The sequence below is a fragment of the Somniosus microcephalus genome, chromosome 21 (genome assembly GCF_052327205.1).
Source record: "Somniosus microcephalus isolate GS21.2 chromosome 21, FLI_Smic_1.0, whole genome shotgun sequence".
NCBI lineage: Eukaryota > Metazoa > Chordata > Chondrichthyes > Squaliformes > Somniosidae > Somniosus > Somniosus microcephalus.
The window spans coordinates 49,904,558-49,919,443 of NC_141007.1; the positions used below are offsets into that span (position 1 = coordinate 49,904,558).

General features: G+C 44.5%; 1 protein-coding gene across 3 annotated transcripts in view; it reads right to left on the reverse strand.

The window, feature by feature from the left end:
• engase (endo-beta-N-acetylglucosaminidase) overlaps positions 1 to 14,886 on the reverse strand; it is an 82,587-nt gene that overhangs the window by 48,434 nt on the left and 19,267 nt on the right. The window lies entirely within an intron of this gene.

Genomic DNA, 14,886 nt, shown 5'->3' on the forward strand with positions numbered 1-14,886 from the left:
AGCCTTGCAAGACCCACTACAGCCCTTCCTGCAGGATGGCACTTTGAGGTACCTGTCTGCACCAAGAATGACTTTGTAAGACTTCCTCTACAAAGCATCAACTGGAGATTTTTAAATGATCAAGGGTTTTAAGAGGGTGAAGAGAGAGATTTTCCCTCTGGTTGGCGAGTCAGTGACAAGGGTCATCAATTTAAAACTGTCATTAAGGGAGTTTGTCCTCCTTCTGTATGGCACACCTCTATGGTTCTAAATAGGCAAGGAGTTAAATGAGGGGCACTCCCAGTATGGATAGAAATGCTTTCCAATAACTGCTTTTATGTTGAGCATTAGCCGCTGGCTCCCACAGCACGGCCTGAGACTACATTAAAATAAACCTGCTAGATTTTGTAGACCAAAGGCCAGGCAGATTTTTTTTTTTTTTTTTATAATACCGTTGCTGGTTTTCCTGAGGCAAGTCAGCCAGTTGTCCCAGCATCAGCAGTAGGCGCACTGGTGGCATCATCACATCATCGGGCAAGCATGTCGCTATTCTCTGTAGTGATCTCGTGGCCTCACTACTCCTCCCGCGCACACTGGACAAAACCGTCACTGGAACGCTTCTCTAAAAAATACCAGTGTGTGAAAGGTGAAGGAGAGCCCAAGGGGAGTACTTTCTCTTCAAAGTACTTCCCCAACCTTTATCCAAAAAAAAAATTATAAAAATATTAATGACCCAATCTGTTGGCAATCAAGCTTCCTGCACCACTGCTGCTCTCCATAATGTCCTGCAGAGGCATCATTCATTTTAATAGGCTCACAACTTTGGACCAACCTGCAAGCTAATATGGAGCCCAACAAACTCAGGAACATGTGCTGCAGGCAGAATACAGAGTATGCAGCATGCGCAGCCAGTAATGGTATTTAGACTCCAGGTATTCTTTTTATTGACCACCCCTCACCAAGGCTTGCTTTCCCTCTAAATGAGAGTTCCCATGGACTCCGACAATAGATTCAAGGCTCCTAGCCATTCAAGAGTGTCTGCAATTAGACGAGAGCACCAGGACTTTTGGAATAAATGAGATCACGAGTAAATAATCAATGCTGAGCTGGCGGTGGCACGGTTGTTAAAAAGTAACCTCTGGTTGTTAAATTGTAATTGTGGCTTCTGTAGCCCTCTGTGTAAAGATTCTGCTCATAGCTGTTAGGGCTGTCAGTGTGATTGGAGACTCCATTTGATATCCATTTAATCAGTATTTTTATTTTATTGGAGCACATTACAATAACGCCAGTCACTGCTCAGTAAGGGGAAGAATGGCAATCATGAACTCCAGGGCATGCATCTCATACCAACAGAAATCACTAATGTAAAACGCAACTGGAGTTCAAGATTGCCTGGAGATTATTAGTTTAGAGAAAGGAAAGTTCCAAATATAAAGACTCTGAGCAACTAACAACTTTATACAGTTTCACAACCTATTATTCTGCAGTGCAAATGCCATGAACTCATGGGAGCAACAGACAACAACTGAAAATAGGATCAGGATGGTTACTCAAGACACATAAAAAAAAAATATCGATATTAATAGTGAAATAAACAGATATGCGGTACCACATGAAATTATAGCTAATGTCCTTATTAATTAACTCATTGATTTGCTTATTAATACTTACTTTATATAAACACACTGAGACTGCATTAAAATAAACCGGCTAGATTTTGTAGCCCAAAGGCCAGGCAGGTTTTTTTTTGTAATACCGTTGCTGGTTTTCCTGAGGCCAGTATATATATATATATATATATATATATATATACACACACACTTAGAATTACTGTAGCTTACAAAGCAAAGTAACCAATCATTACTAGCTTGCAGCAAGGGTAAATGGGAAACTAAGCTAACTTGACTGATTTAAATAAAGCAGCACAGACAATAGAGCATTTAACCTAAAAGACATGAAGTCACAGACCTTGATAAGATGGGAGTTATAATAACTTGAGGAAAAGCCAGATGCTGGGACTGAAATCTATGCAACCATAGAAACTAGACTGATAAGGTAGCAAAACAGGCAGATAAGGACGGGGTCTGCATAAGACTTTTTTTTTTAATGAATGCTTTATGCTCCGTTTCTTTAAAAAATAACTTGGTGGGAAAACACACAAGAATGAATCTGGGTCCAGTCAGGTGGCACAGGAGACCCTATGGAAATAAAGAGAACGTTAAGTGTAAGTCAGTAATTGATTCAGCAAGACTCCATAGGTTTGAATGGAAAGAAAAGGTATAAAAAGGAGATCCCAGAAAGGGTTAATTGTAAAAGACTAGAGCCTGACACCCAGAGGCGAGGAGAGGATAGCAGACTCGGGGGATCGTGCCGGAGGGAGTGGGACACCTGGGGGCAAGAATAGCAGACTCAGGGTACTGTGCCGGAGAGACCAGACAACTCCTACCGCGACTTTTGCCTAAGGCAGGGTAGTATGACTATGCTTTATGCTTTGTTACCGCTGCTTAAGACACTGTAAGGGATGTTAATCCTTGATTGTACTGAATAAAATCAAGAAATAAAAGTTTTAATCTCTGCTACCAATCTGGGTCAACGTCGAATCTTTTGGAATAAAAGAGAATCTTGGATCCGATTCAGGGATGCCAGTGTTCGTAAGAAATAGGAGGAGGAGGAGCGAGCCATAGGGCCCCCTCAAGCCTGCTCCGCCATTCAATAAGATCACGGCTGAACTTCTACATCAACTCCACTTTCCCACACTATCCCCATTCAGTGCATCGAACCTCCGTTCATTTCTAATCATTCAAATTCTTACACACTAGGGCTCTGTTAGACTGTGGGTCCCTGAACTTTAGCAATTCTCTCAAAATTGTACCGAGATTCAAGTTCGAGGCCACTATTCTTTCCATCTTAATGGCAAACTCAGTCGCATCTTAGAATCAGCATAGCAAGGCAATTACAATTATTCACAACAAAAACTATCGCTTCTGACGACGACCTCTAAAACATGGCACTAAAGCAGAGAACTTGCATTTATATAGCGCTTTTCACAACTTCAGGACGTTCCACAGCAAGTGAAGTACTTTTAAAATGTAGTCAGTGTTGTAATGTACGAAACACAGCAGCCAATTTGCGCACAGCAAGCTCCCACAAACAGCAATGAGATAAATGACCGGATAATCTGTTTTAATGATGTTGGTTGCGAGACAAACATTGGCCAGGACACTGAGAGAATGCCTCTGCTCTTCAAAATAGTGCCACCCGAGAGGGCCGACTGGGCCTCGGCTCCGTTTCATGTCTCATCCAAAAGGACGGCAACGTCCAACAGCTCAGCACTGTTGTTTGAATCACCACAGTAAAACATGGTGCGTAGACTGGGAAGCACAAACCAAACAGCAAAATTCAGCAGCTGCAACAACAGCCGGGACTAGTAATCATAGAAATTTACAGCACAGAAGGGGGCCATTTTGGCCCATCTTGTCCGTGCCGGCCAACAAAGAGCTATCCAGCCTAATCCCACTTTCCAGCTCTTGGTCCGTAGCCCTGTAGGTTACGGCACTTCAAGTGCCTATCCAAGTACTTTTTAAATGTGATGAGGGTTTCTGCCTCTACCACCCTTTCAGGCAGTGAGTTCCAGACCCCCACCACCCTCTGGTTGAAAAAGTTTCTCCTCAAATCCCCTCTAAACCTTTGACCAATTACTTTAAATCTATGCCCCCTAGTTGTTGACCCTTCTGCTAAGGGAAATAGGTCCTTCCTATCCACTCTATCTAGGCTCCTCATAATTTTATGCACCTCAATTAGGTCTCCCCTCAGCCTCCTCGGTTCCAAAGAAAACAACCCCAACCAATCCAATCTTTCCTCATCGCTAAAATTCCCCAGCCCAGGCAACATCCTCGTAAATCTCCTCTGCACCCCCTCTAGTGCAACCACATCCTTCCTGTAATCTGGTGACCAGAACTATACACAGTATTCTAGCTGCGGCCTAACTAGTGTTTTATACAAAATAACAACAGAAAACGCTGGAAAAACTCAGCAGGCCAGGCAGAATCTGTGGAGAGAGAAAGAGAGTTAACGTTTCAGGTCGATGACCTTTCGTCAGCACTGGAAAAAAGCAGGAAGTAGAAAGCCAGTTTCGGGGCTGGGAAAAGGGGGAGGGGATGAAAGAACAACAGGGAAGGTCAGTGATAGGATAGAAAGCAGGAGAGATTAAGAGACATTGAGAGACATTAAGAGATATTCAAGGCAAGAGGTGGTGGTAATGGGACAGGTTATGGAATATAGGATGGCTCTAGATGAAGTGATAGGAAGGAGAAAAACAAAAGTGGCAGTCAGAGAAATCAACGGTTTAAATCAAACATGGCCACAGTAAATAATAATTCTAATAGGTCTAAGAGCATTAAAAAAACAAGCCTGAAGGCTTTGTGTCTTAATGCGAGGAGCATTCGTAATAAGGTGGATGAATTAGCTGCGCAAATAGAGGTAAACGAATATGATTTGATTAGGATTACGGAACCATGGCTCCAGGGTGGCCAAGGCTGGGAACTCAACATCCAGGGGTATTCAATATTCAGGAAAGATAGGCAAAAAGGAAAGGGAGGTGGGGTAACATTGCTAGTTAAAGAAGGGATTAACACAATTGTAAGGAAGGATATTAGCTCTGATGATGTGGAATCTGTATGGATAGAACTGAGAAATACCAAGGGGCAGAAAACATTAGTGGGGCTCCCCAGCTAGTCTACATATAGATTGGGCTAACCAAATTAGTAACAATACTGTGGAGGAGGAATTCCTGTAGTGTTTAAGGGATGGGTTCCTGGACCAATATGTCGAGGAACCAACCAGAGATCAGGCCATCTTAGACTGGGTATTATGTAACGAGAAAGGATTAATTAGCAATCTTGTTGTAAGAGGCCCCTTGGGTCGGAGTGATCATAATATGATCGAATTCTTCATTAAGATGGAGAATGAAGTAGTCGACTCAGAGACTAGGGTCCTAGGTTTAAATAAAGGAAACTACGATGGTCTGAGGCGCGAGTTGGGTAGGATTGATTGGGGAATGTCACTCAAAGGGTTGACGGTGGATAGGCAATGGCAAACATTCAAAGACCGCATGGATGAACTACAGAATTTGTTCATCTCAGTTTGGCATAAAAATAAAACAAAAAAGGTGACTCAACCGTGGCTAACAAGGGAAATTAGGGATAGCATAAGATCCAAGGAGAGGACATATAAATTGGCCAGAAAAAGCAGTAAACCTGAGGATTGGGAGCAGTTTAGGATTCAACAAAGGAGGACAAAGGGATTAATTAAGAAAGGGAAAATAGAATATGAGAGTAAGCTTGCAGGGAACATCAAAACTGACTGTAAAGGCTTTTATAGATATGTGAAGAGAAAAAGATTGGTGAAGTCAAGCGCAGGTCCCTTGCAGTCAGAATCAGGGGAATTTATAATGGGGAACAAAGAAATGGCAGACCAATTAAATACATATTTTGGTTCTGTCTTCACAAAGGAGGGCACAAATAACCTCCCAGAGATGTCGGGGAACATACGGTCTGATGAAAGGGAGGAACTGAAAGAAATCAGGATTTGTAGGGAAATGGTGTTAGGGAAATTGATGGGATTGAAGGCTGATAAATCCCCAGGGCCTGATAATCTACATCCTAGAGTACTTAAGGAAGTGGCCCTAGAAATAGTTGATGCTTTGCTGATCATCTTCCAGCATTCGATGGAATCTGGAACAGTACCCATGGATTGGAGGGTAGCTAATGTTACCCCACTATTCAAAAAAGGTGGTAGAGAGGAAACGGGGAATTACAGACCGGTAAGCCTGACATCGGTAGTGGGGAAAATGCTAGAGTCCATTATAAAAGATGTAATAGCAGAGCACTTGGAAAACAGTGACAGGATCGGACAAAGTCAACATGGATTTACAAAAGGTAAATCGTGCTTGACTAATCTACTGGAATTTTTTTGAGGATGTAACTGGTAAAATAGATAAGGGAGAACCAGTGGATGTGGTGTATTTGGACTTTCAGAAGGCTTTCGATAAGGTCCCGCATAAGAGATTAGCGTGTAAAGTTAAGGCACATGGGATTGGGGGCAAGGTATTGACTTGGATAGAGAACTGGTTGGCAGAAAGAAAGGAAAGAGTTGGAATAAACGGGTCTTTTTCCGAGTGGCAAACAGCGACTAGTGGGGTACCGCAGGGATCAGTCCTTGGGCCCCAGCTATTCACAATATATATTAATGATCTAGACAAGGGAACTAGATGTAACATCTCCAAATTTGCAGATGACACAAAGCTGGGTGGGCGTGTGTGCTGTGAGGAGGATGCCGAGAAACTCCAGGATGATTTGGACAGGTTGGGTGATTGGGCAAAAGCATGGCAGATGCAATATAACGTGGATAAATGCAAGGTTATCCACTTTGGTGGCAAAAACAGGAAGGCAGGTTATTATCTGAATGGCAATAGATTGGGAGAAGGGGAAGTGCAACGAGACCTGGGTGTCCTTGTGCACCAGTCACTGAAGGTAAGCATGCAGGTGCAGCAGGCGGTTAAGAAGGCAGATGGCATGTTGGCCTTCGTAGCGAGAGGGTTTGAGTACAGGAACAAGGATGTCTTGCTGCAGTTGTACAGGGCCTTGGTGAGACCACATCTTAAGTATTGTGTGCAGTTTTGGTCACCTTATCTGAGGAAGGATGTTCTTGCCATGGAAGGAGTTCAGCGAAGATTCACCAGGTTGATACCTGGGATGGCAGGAATGACGTATGAGGAGAGATTGGGTCGATTGGGCTTGTACTCGCTGGAGTTTAGAAGAATGAGAGGGGATCTCATTGAAACTTATAAAATTCTGACAAGACTGGACAGGCTAGATGCAGGAAGGATGTTCCCGATGGTCGGGGAGTCCAGAACCAGGGGTCAGAGTCCAAGGATAAGGGGTAAGCCATTTAGGACAGAGATGAGGAGAAATTTCTTCACCCAGACAGTGGTGAACCTGTGGAATTCTCTACCACAGAAGGCAGTAGAGGCCAATACATTAAATATATTCAAGAAGGAGTTGGATATATTTCTTAAGGCTAAAGGGATCAAGGGGTATGGGGAGAAAGCAGGGACCGGGTACTGAATTTGGATGATCAGCCATGATCGCATTGAATGGCGGAGCAGGCTCGAGGGGCCGAATGGCCTACTCCTGCTCCTATCTTCTATGTTTCTATGTAAGTGTGAATTGCACTGACAGAATGAACGATAGCTGCCATGTGGGAGGGAAGAAAAAAAGGCCAAACAAAAAGTGTGGAAAAAAAAAATATGTATACATGTGATAGGGGCCGAGGTTATGATCTGAAATTGTTGAACCCTATGTTGAGTCCAGAGGGCTGTAGAGTGCCTCATCGAAAGATGAGGTGCTGTTCCTCGAGCTTACGCTGAGCTTCCATGGAACAGCGTAAGCTCGAGTGTTTTATACAGTTCAGGCATAACCTCCCTGCTTTTATATTCTATGCCTCGGCTAATAAAGGCAAGTATCCTGTATGCCTTCTTAACCACCTTATCTACCTGTCCTGCTACCTTCAGGGATCTGTGGACATGCACTCCAAGGTCCGTCTGATCTTCTGCACTTCTCAGTGTCCTACCATTTAATGTATATTCCTTTGCCTTGTTAGCCTTCCCCAAATGCATTACCTCGCACTTCTCCGGATTGAATTCCATTTGCCACTGTTCTGCCCACTGACCAGTCCATTGATATCTTCCTGCAGTCTGCAGCTTTCTTCTTCATTATCAACCACACAGCCAATTTTTGTATCATCTGCAAACTTCTTAATCATACTTCCTACATTCAAGTCCAAATCATTGATATATACCACAAAAAGCAAAGGACCCATCCTGAGCCCTGCAGAACCCCACTGGAAACAGCCTTCCAGTCACAAAAACACCCTTCGACCATTACCCTTTGTTTCCTGCCTCTGAGCCAATTTTGGATCCATCTTTGCCCTGGATCCCATGGGCTTTCACTTTTGTGACCAGTCTGCCATACGGGACCTTATCAAAAGCCTTACTAAAATCCATATAAACTACATCAAACGCACTACCCTCATCGACCCTCCTTGCTACCTCCTCAAAAAATTCAACCAAGTTAGTCAGACACGACCTTCCCTTAACAAGCCCATGCTGACGGTTCCTGATTAATCCATGTCTTTCTAAATGAATATTTATCCTGTCCTTCAGAATTTTTCCAATAATTTTCCCACCACCGAGGTTAGGTTGACTGGCTTGTAATTACGCAGTCTATCCCTTTCTCCCTTTTTAAACAACGGTACCACATTTGCAGTCCTCCTGCACCACACTGTAGCCAGAGAGGATTGGAAAATGATGGTCAGAGCCTCTGCTATTTCCTCTCTTATTTCTCTTAATAGTCTGGGATACATTTCATCCAGGCCTGGGGATTTATCCACTTTCAAAGATGCTAAACCCCTCAATACTTCCTCTTTCACTATGTTTATTTCATCTCATATTTCATACTCCTCCTCCCTGATTGCAATGTCTGCATCGTCCCTCTCTTTTGTGAAAATAGACGCAAAGTATTCATTAAGAACCATACCCATGTCTTCCGCCTCTACACACAGGTTACCTTTATGGTCCCTAATAGGCCTTACTCTTACATCAGTTATCCTCTTGCTCTCAAGTATTTATAAAACATCTTTGGGTTTTCCTTGCCAATATTTTTTCATGCCCTCTCTTTGCTTTCCTAATTTCCTTTTTAATTTCACCCCTGCACTTTCTATACTCCTCTCAGCTTTCTGCAGTATTGAGTCCTTGGCATCTGTCATAAGCTTCCCTTTTTTTCTTTATCCTACCCTGTATGCCCCTTGACATCCAGAGAACTCTAGATTTGTTAGTCCCGCCCTTTTTCTTTAAGGGAACATACTTGCTCTGAACCCTCACTATCTACTCCTTGAATGCCTCCCACTGCTCTGACTCTGATCTACCTTCGAGTTTCTGACTCCAGTCCACTTTGGCTAAATCACCTCTCAACTTAGTAAAATTAGCTTTTCCCCAATTGAGAACTTTTATTCCTGGTCTATCCTTGTCCTTTTTCATAACTACCCTAAATCTAACTGAATTATGATCACTACCACCACTGATACCCTTTCCACCTGCCCAGCTTCATTCCCTAAAACTAGGTCCACCTTCCCCCCTGTTGTTGGGCTTGCTACGTACTGGCTAAAAGGTTCTCCTAAATGCATTTTAAGTATTCTGCTCCCTCTATGCCTTTCACACTAATTTTATCCCAGTTAATATTAGGGAAGTTGAAATCCCCTATTACTGCACTATTTTTGCATGTCTCAGAAATTTGCCTACATATTTGTTCTTCTATCTTCCTCTGACTGTTTGGAGGTCTGTAGTACACTCCCAGCAGTGTGATTGCCTCTTTTTTGTTCTTCAGTTCAACCCATATAGCTTCCTTGGATGATCCTTCTAAGATATCCTCCCTCCTCACAGCTGTAATTGATTCTTTAATCAATATTGCGACACCCCCTCCTTTTTTATCCCCCTCTCTATCTCGTATGAAAACCCTGTAACCAGGAATGTTGAGCTGCCATTCCTGCCCTTCTTTCAGCCATGTCTCAGTAATAGCTATAATATCATACTCCCACGTGTCAATCTATGCCCTCAGCTCATCTACTTTATTCCCTAGGCTCCTTGCATTGAAGTATAGACCATTTAGCACTGCCAAACTCCCTTGTTGTCTATTTTATAGCCTTTGTTTCCTCTGCCTACCAAACTCGCTTACTAATTTTCTGCCTTCCATTTCCGGCTTTGCTTCTCTCCCTTCTGAATCTTCTCTCAGGTTCCCATCCCCCTGCCAAGCTAATTTAAACCCTCCCCAACAGCACGAGCAAACCCTGCCGCGAGGATATTGGTCCCGGTCCTGTTGAGGTGCAACCCGTCTGGCTTGTACAGGTCCCACCTCCCCCAGAAACGGTCCCAATGCCTCAGGAATCGAAAGCCCTCCCTCCTGCGCCATCTCTCCAGCCACGCATTCATCTGCTCTATCCCCCTGTTTCTGTACTCACTAGCACGTGGCACCGGGAGTAATCCGGAGATTACTATCTTTGAAGTCCTGCTTTTTAATCTCTTTCCTAGCTCCCTGAAATCTGCCTGCAGGACCTCATCCCTCTTTCTACCCATGTCGTTGGTACTGACGTGGACCACGACCTCTGACTGTTCACCTTCCCCCCTCAGAATGTCCTGCAGCCGTTCAGTGACATCCAACCAGCAGTTTGATTTGTTTTAAAATATACCTCCCATCGGTTTCACAACATACACAATATAAGGGAGCATTAGGCTACTAGCTGTAAATGAAAGTACCAGTTCCTCCCAAACTAATGGCATTATAAAGCTCCCCTCAATAAATGTGACTGTCCGTTAAAAGTCTGCTCTATAGTGGGAATCTCTCAACCAAGAGAGATACTTTTACTAAAATCTAGTAAGTGAGTGAGTCAAAATATCCTGGAAGAATTTCAACAGAGCGCTCCAGGCAGGAACAAGACAGAAACCACATTAACATCTCATCAGAGCATCATCTCCAACACAGAATCACAGAATCACAGAAACCCCACAGTGCAGATAGAGGCCATTTCGGCCACTCTGCAGATCGCACACTCCATGTGAACAACAGCTCGAAATGAAATGCAAGCATCATTTGTTGACAATAAAATGCTATTTATAGTCAAATAACATTAACTGGAAGATTAATGAGTTGAGTTTTTTTTTAAACCCCACATTTTAACTTCTGCACACAATTCCTGGGCGGTGAAGCTGGGCAGGCAGCCTGCTCTCAATCCACTTACAGTTTTGCACAGCAATTGCCACCAGAAGGTGCACAAGAGCAGCCAAGAAAGACTCACCTCTTGTTCTCCCACCCCCACCACCCCCGCCCCCCCCCACCACCCACCGCCCCACCACTGCAGGAGCACTTTGCCTCTGCCCCACTAGCAAGATTGAAATTGTCCACACTCAGTAAGCTTCAGCTCAGCGAAAACTCTGCCATCTGTATCTTATCCTGCACCAAGTCCCTGTTGCCCTACATTAGAATTCTCATCCTCGTGTTTACATTCTGTCATGGCCTTGACCCTCCCCATCACTGTAACCTCTTCCAGACCTGCAAACATCCACCCCACCCCCACCCCCCTCACAAATCTCTTATGCCTCCAATTCTGGCCTCTTGTGTATCTATCAACCCCCTCCCACACCTTCCTCACCATTAGCAGCCGTTCCTTCAGCCATCTAGACCCCACGCTCTGGAATTCCCTCCCTAAACCTCCCCATTCTCTCTTCTCCTTTTAGAACTTCCTTAAAACTGACCTCTTTGACCAAGCTTTTGGTCACCCCTCCCAATAACTCCTTCTTAAGCTTGACGTCCATTTTTGTCTGATTACACCTCTACGAACCACCTTGGGACATGTTTCTACATTAAATGCAAGTTGCAGTGGTAGTTGTTGTAAACTCACAGGGGGAGAAATTCGGTGGGCTGTGCCACCAGTTAGCACCTAAAGAGGGCACTCAGTGGCTTTAGCGCCGCTGGCCACGCCTCCCGCGATATTTAGGTGGGGCGCTAATGGCGGCGTTAGCCTGTTGCGCTGCGCCGCCACCGATGATGTCATCGGTGAGCGCAGCGCCCCGCTACCGCCCCGATCACGATATGTGGCAGCGACCGCCTCTGTAGCGCCGCTCGCTAATCGCGCCCGGTTCACGGGGCCTACCTGTGGCGGCAGTGGCGCAAATTAAGGTGGAGGTGCGGGGCGGCCGTTTTTTTCGGCGGCCGCCTGCCAGCACCTCCGTCCCCAGCCTCCTGTTCTCCCCCCCGCGGCAGTGCCGGCTGTTTTCCGAGAGCCCGGCACTTCTCCTCGGTGCCGGGCTCTTTTGCCAGCACTCGCGATCGCTCATCGCGCTGGTGCAGGCCCCTCCCCCTTAAGAATGGGAGGAAGGCTTGCAGTACCGCAGCGCGCCGTGCCGCAGCGTGTGGTGCTGCGGCACGTTGCGCTGCGATATTCAGTTTCAGCGCCCTAAGAGGGACGCGGAGTGCCTCGAGCCTCGCCCCGTCTCCCTCTTGGGGCGCTCAAGCTGAATTTCCGGCGATCGCTGCTGCTCCGATCGCAGCGCAAAATCTGGCGCCCAGGCGAGCTTGGCGCCCCGTTTGCTTGGCTCCACCCAATTGCTCCCCCACAATGTTAAAAGCTGTAGATAAGAGCCTGTGCCTGACCAATACTTAGTAATTTAGTGCCATCGATGCAATTCACCACTTCACCAGCAAAAAGCTGATGCAAGTTTTAAATTTTAGGGTCTAAATTAATAAGCAGAACCTCAATGGTAACAATCTCTGGATTACTACCTGATCCACGCACAAATTGACATAGGGTCAAGCAGATCAAAGAGTTAAATGCATTGTTCAAAGAGTGTTGTGGGAAGAAGGGGTTTCAATTCATGGGGCACTGGCACCAGCACAGGGGAAAGAGGGAGCTGTTCCGTCGAGACGGGCTCCACTTAAACTGGGTTGCGACCAGCGTCCTGGCGAATCGAATAACTAGGGCTGTAGATAGGGCTTTAAACGAAAAAGGTGAGGGGGGGGGGGGGGAAGGGGTCAAGTGAGGGGAAATTTAAAAATCTAAAGAGAAAGCTCAAGGCAATAGAGCAGTGTAGTGATTGGGGTAAAAATAAGCAGAGTGTGACAGTGCAGCAGAGGATAAGGTCAAAGCAGGGAATAATGGTAAAGAAAATTAAAGGCCCTTTATCTGAATGCACGAAGCATTCGTAACAAGATAGACAAACTAATGGCACAAATAGAGACAAATGGGTTTGATCTAATAACCATTACAGATACGTGGTTGCAAAGTGACCAAGGTTGGGAACCAAATGTTCCAGGGTACTTGACGTTTCGAAAAGACAGGCAGAATGCAAAAGGAGGGGGGTAGCCCTGATAATAAAGGATAACATAAGGACAGTAGAGAGAAAGGATCTCGGCTCAGAAGATCAGGAAGTAGAATCAGTATGGGCGGAGATAAGGAATAACAAGGGGCAGAAAACACTGGTGGGAGTAGTATATACGCCCCCTAACAGTAGCTATACCGTTGGACAGAATATTAATTAAGAAATAGTAGGAGCTTGTAACAAAGGTAATGCAATAATCATGGGGGACTTTAATCTTCATATAGACTGGACAAATCAAATTGGCAAACGTAGTCTGGAGGACGAGTTCATGGAATGCATTCGGGACAGTTTCTTAGAATACATCATGCAACCAACCAGCGAACAGGCTATTTTAGATCTTGTATTGTGTAATGAGACAGGGTTAATTAGCAATCTCATAGTCAAGGATCCTCTGGGGCAGAGTGATCATAATATGATAGAATTTCACGTTAAGTTTGAGAGTGACTTGCCTAAGTCCAAAACTAGAGTCTTAAACTTAAATAAAGCCAATTACATAGGTATGAGGGGTGAGTTGGTTAAGCTAGATTGGAAAAATAGATTAAAAGATATGGCAGTAGATAAACAGTCGCTAGCATTTAAAGAAATATTTCATAATGCTCAACAAAAATAAATTCCATTGAGAAACAAAAACTCCACGGGAAAAGTGATCCATCCGTGGATAACTAAAGAAGGATAGCATTAGATTGAAAGAAGCAGCTTATAAATGTTGCGAAGAATAGTAGTAAGCCTGAGGATTGGGAGAGTTTCAGAAACCAGCAAAGGATGACCAAAAAATTGATGAGAGAAAAAAACAGAAAATGAGAGAAAACTAGCAAGAAATATAATAACAGATTGCAAGAGCGTCTACAAGTATGTAAAAAGGTACAGAGTAGCAAAAGTAAACATTGGTCCCTTAGAGGCTGAGACAGGAGAATTATTATGGGGAATAAGGAAATGGCAGAAACGTTAAACAAATATTTTGTATCTGGCTTCACAGTAGAAGACACAAAAAGCATACCAAAAATGATGGGGAACCAAGAGTCTAATGAAGGTGAGGAACTTACTGTAATTAATATAAGTAGAGAAAAAGTACTAAAGAAACTAATGGGACTAGGGTTCTAAAAGAGGTGGCTGAAGAGATATTGGAAGCGTTGGTTTTGATCTTCCAAAATTCCCTAGATTCTAGAACGGTCCGAGCTGATTGGAAGGTAGCAAATGTAACACCGCTATTCAAGAAAGGAGGGAGAGGGAAAACAGGGAACTACAGGCTAGTTAGCCTGACATCAGTTGTTGGGAAAATGCTGGAATCCATTGGTATCAGAGCACTTAGAAAATCATAACATGATTAGATAGAGTCAACATCGTTTTATGAAAGGGAAGTCATGTTTGGCAAATTTATTAAGAGTTTTTTGAGGATGTAACTAGCAGGGTAGATAAAGGGGAACCAGTGGATGTAGTTTATTTGGGTTTCCAAAAGGCATTCAATAAGGTGCCACATAAAAGGTTTTACACAAGATAAGGGCTCATGGGGTTGGGGGTAACATAGTAACATGGATAGAGGATTGGTTAACGGACAGAAAACAGAGAGTAGGGATAAACAGATCATTTTCCGGTTGGCAGGCTGTAACTAGTGGGGTGCCGCAAGGATCGGTGCTGGGGCCTCAACTATTTACAATCTATATTAATGACCTAGATGAAGGAACCGAGTGTAATGTATCCAAGTTGCTGACGATACAAAGCTAGGTGGGACAGTAAGCTGTGAGGAGAACACAAAGGGGTCGATTTTCGTGGAACCGTCAGGCGGGGTTTCAGGTGTATGGGGGGGGGAAATCCCGAATTTGGGGTCCCGACACCATCCCGCTCCACGCAACTTTCAGAGGCGGCGGTACCCGCCCCACACTGGGACCCGCCGACCCCAGGCGGGACGGGATTAGTGCCAATTA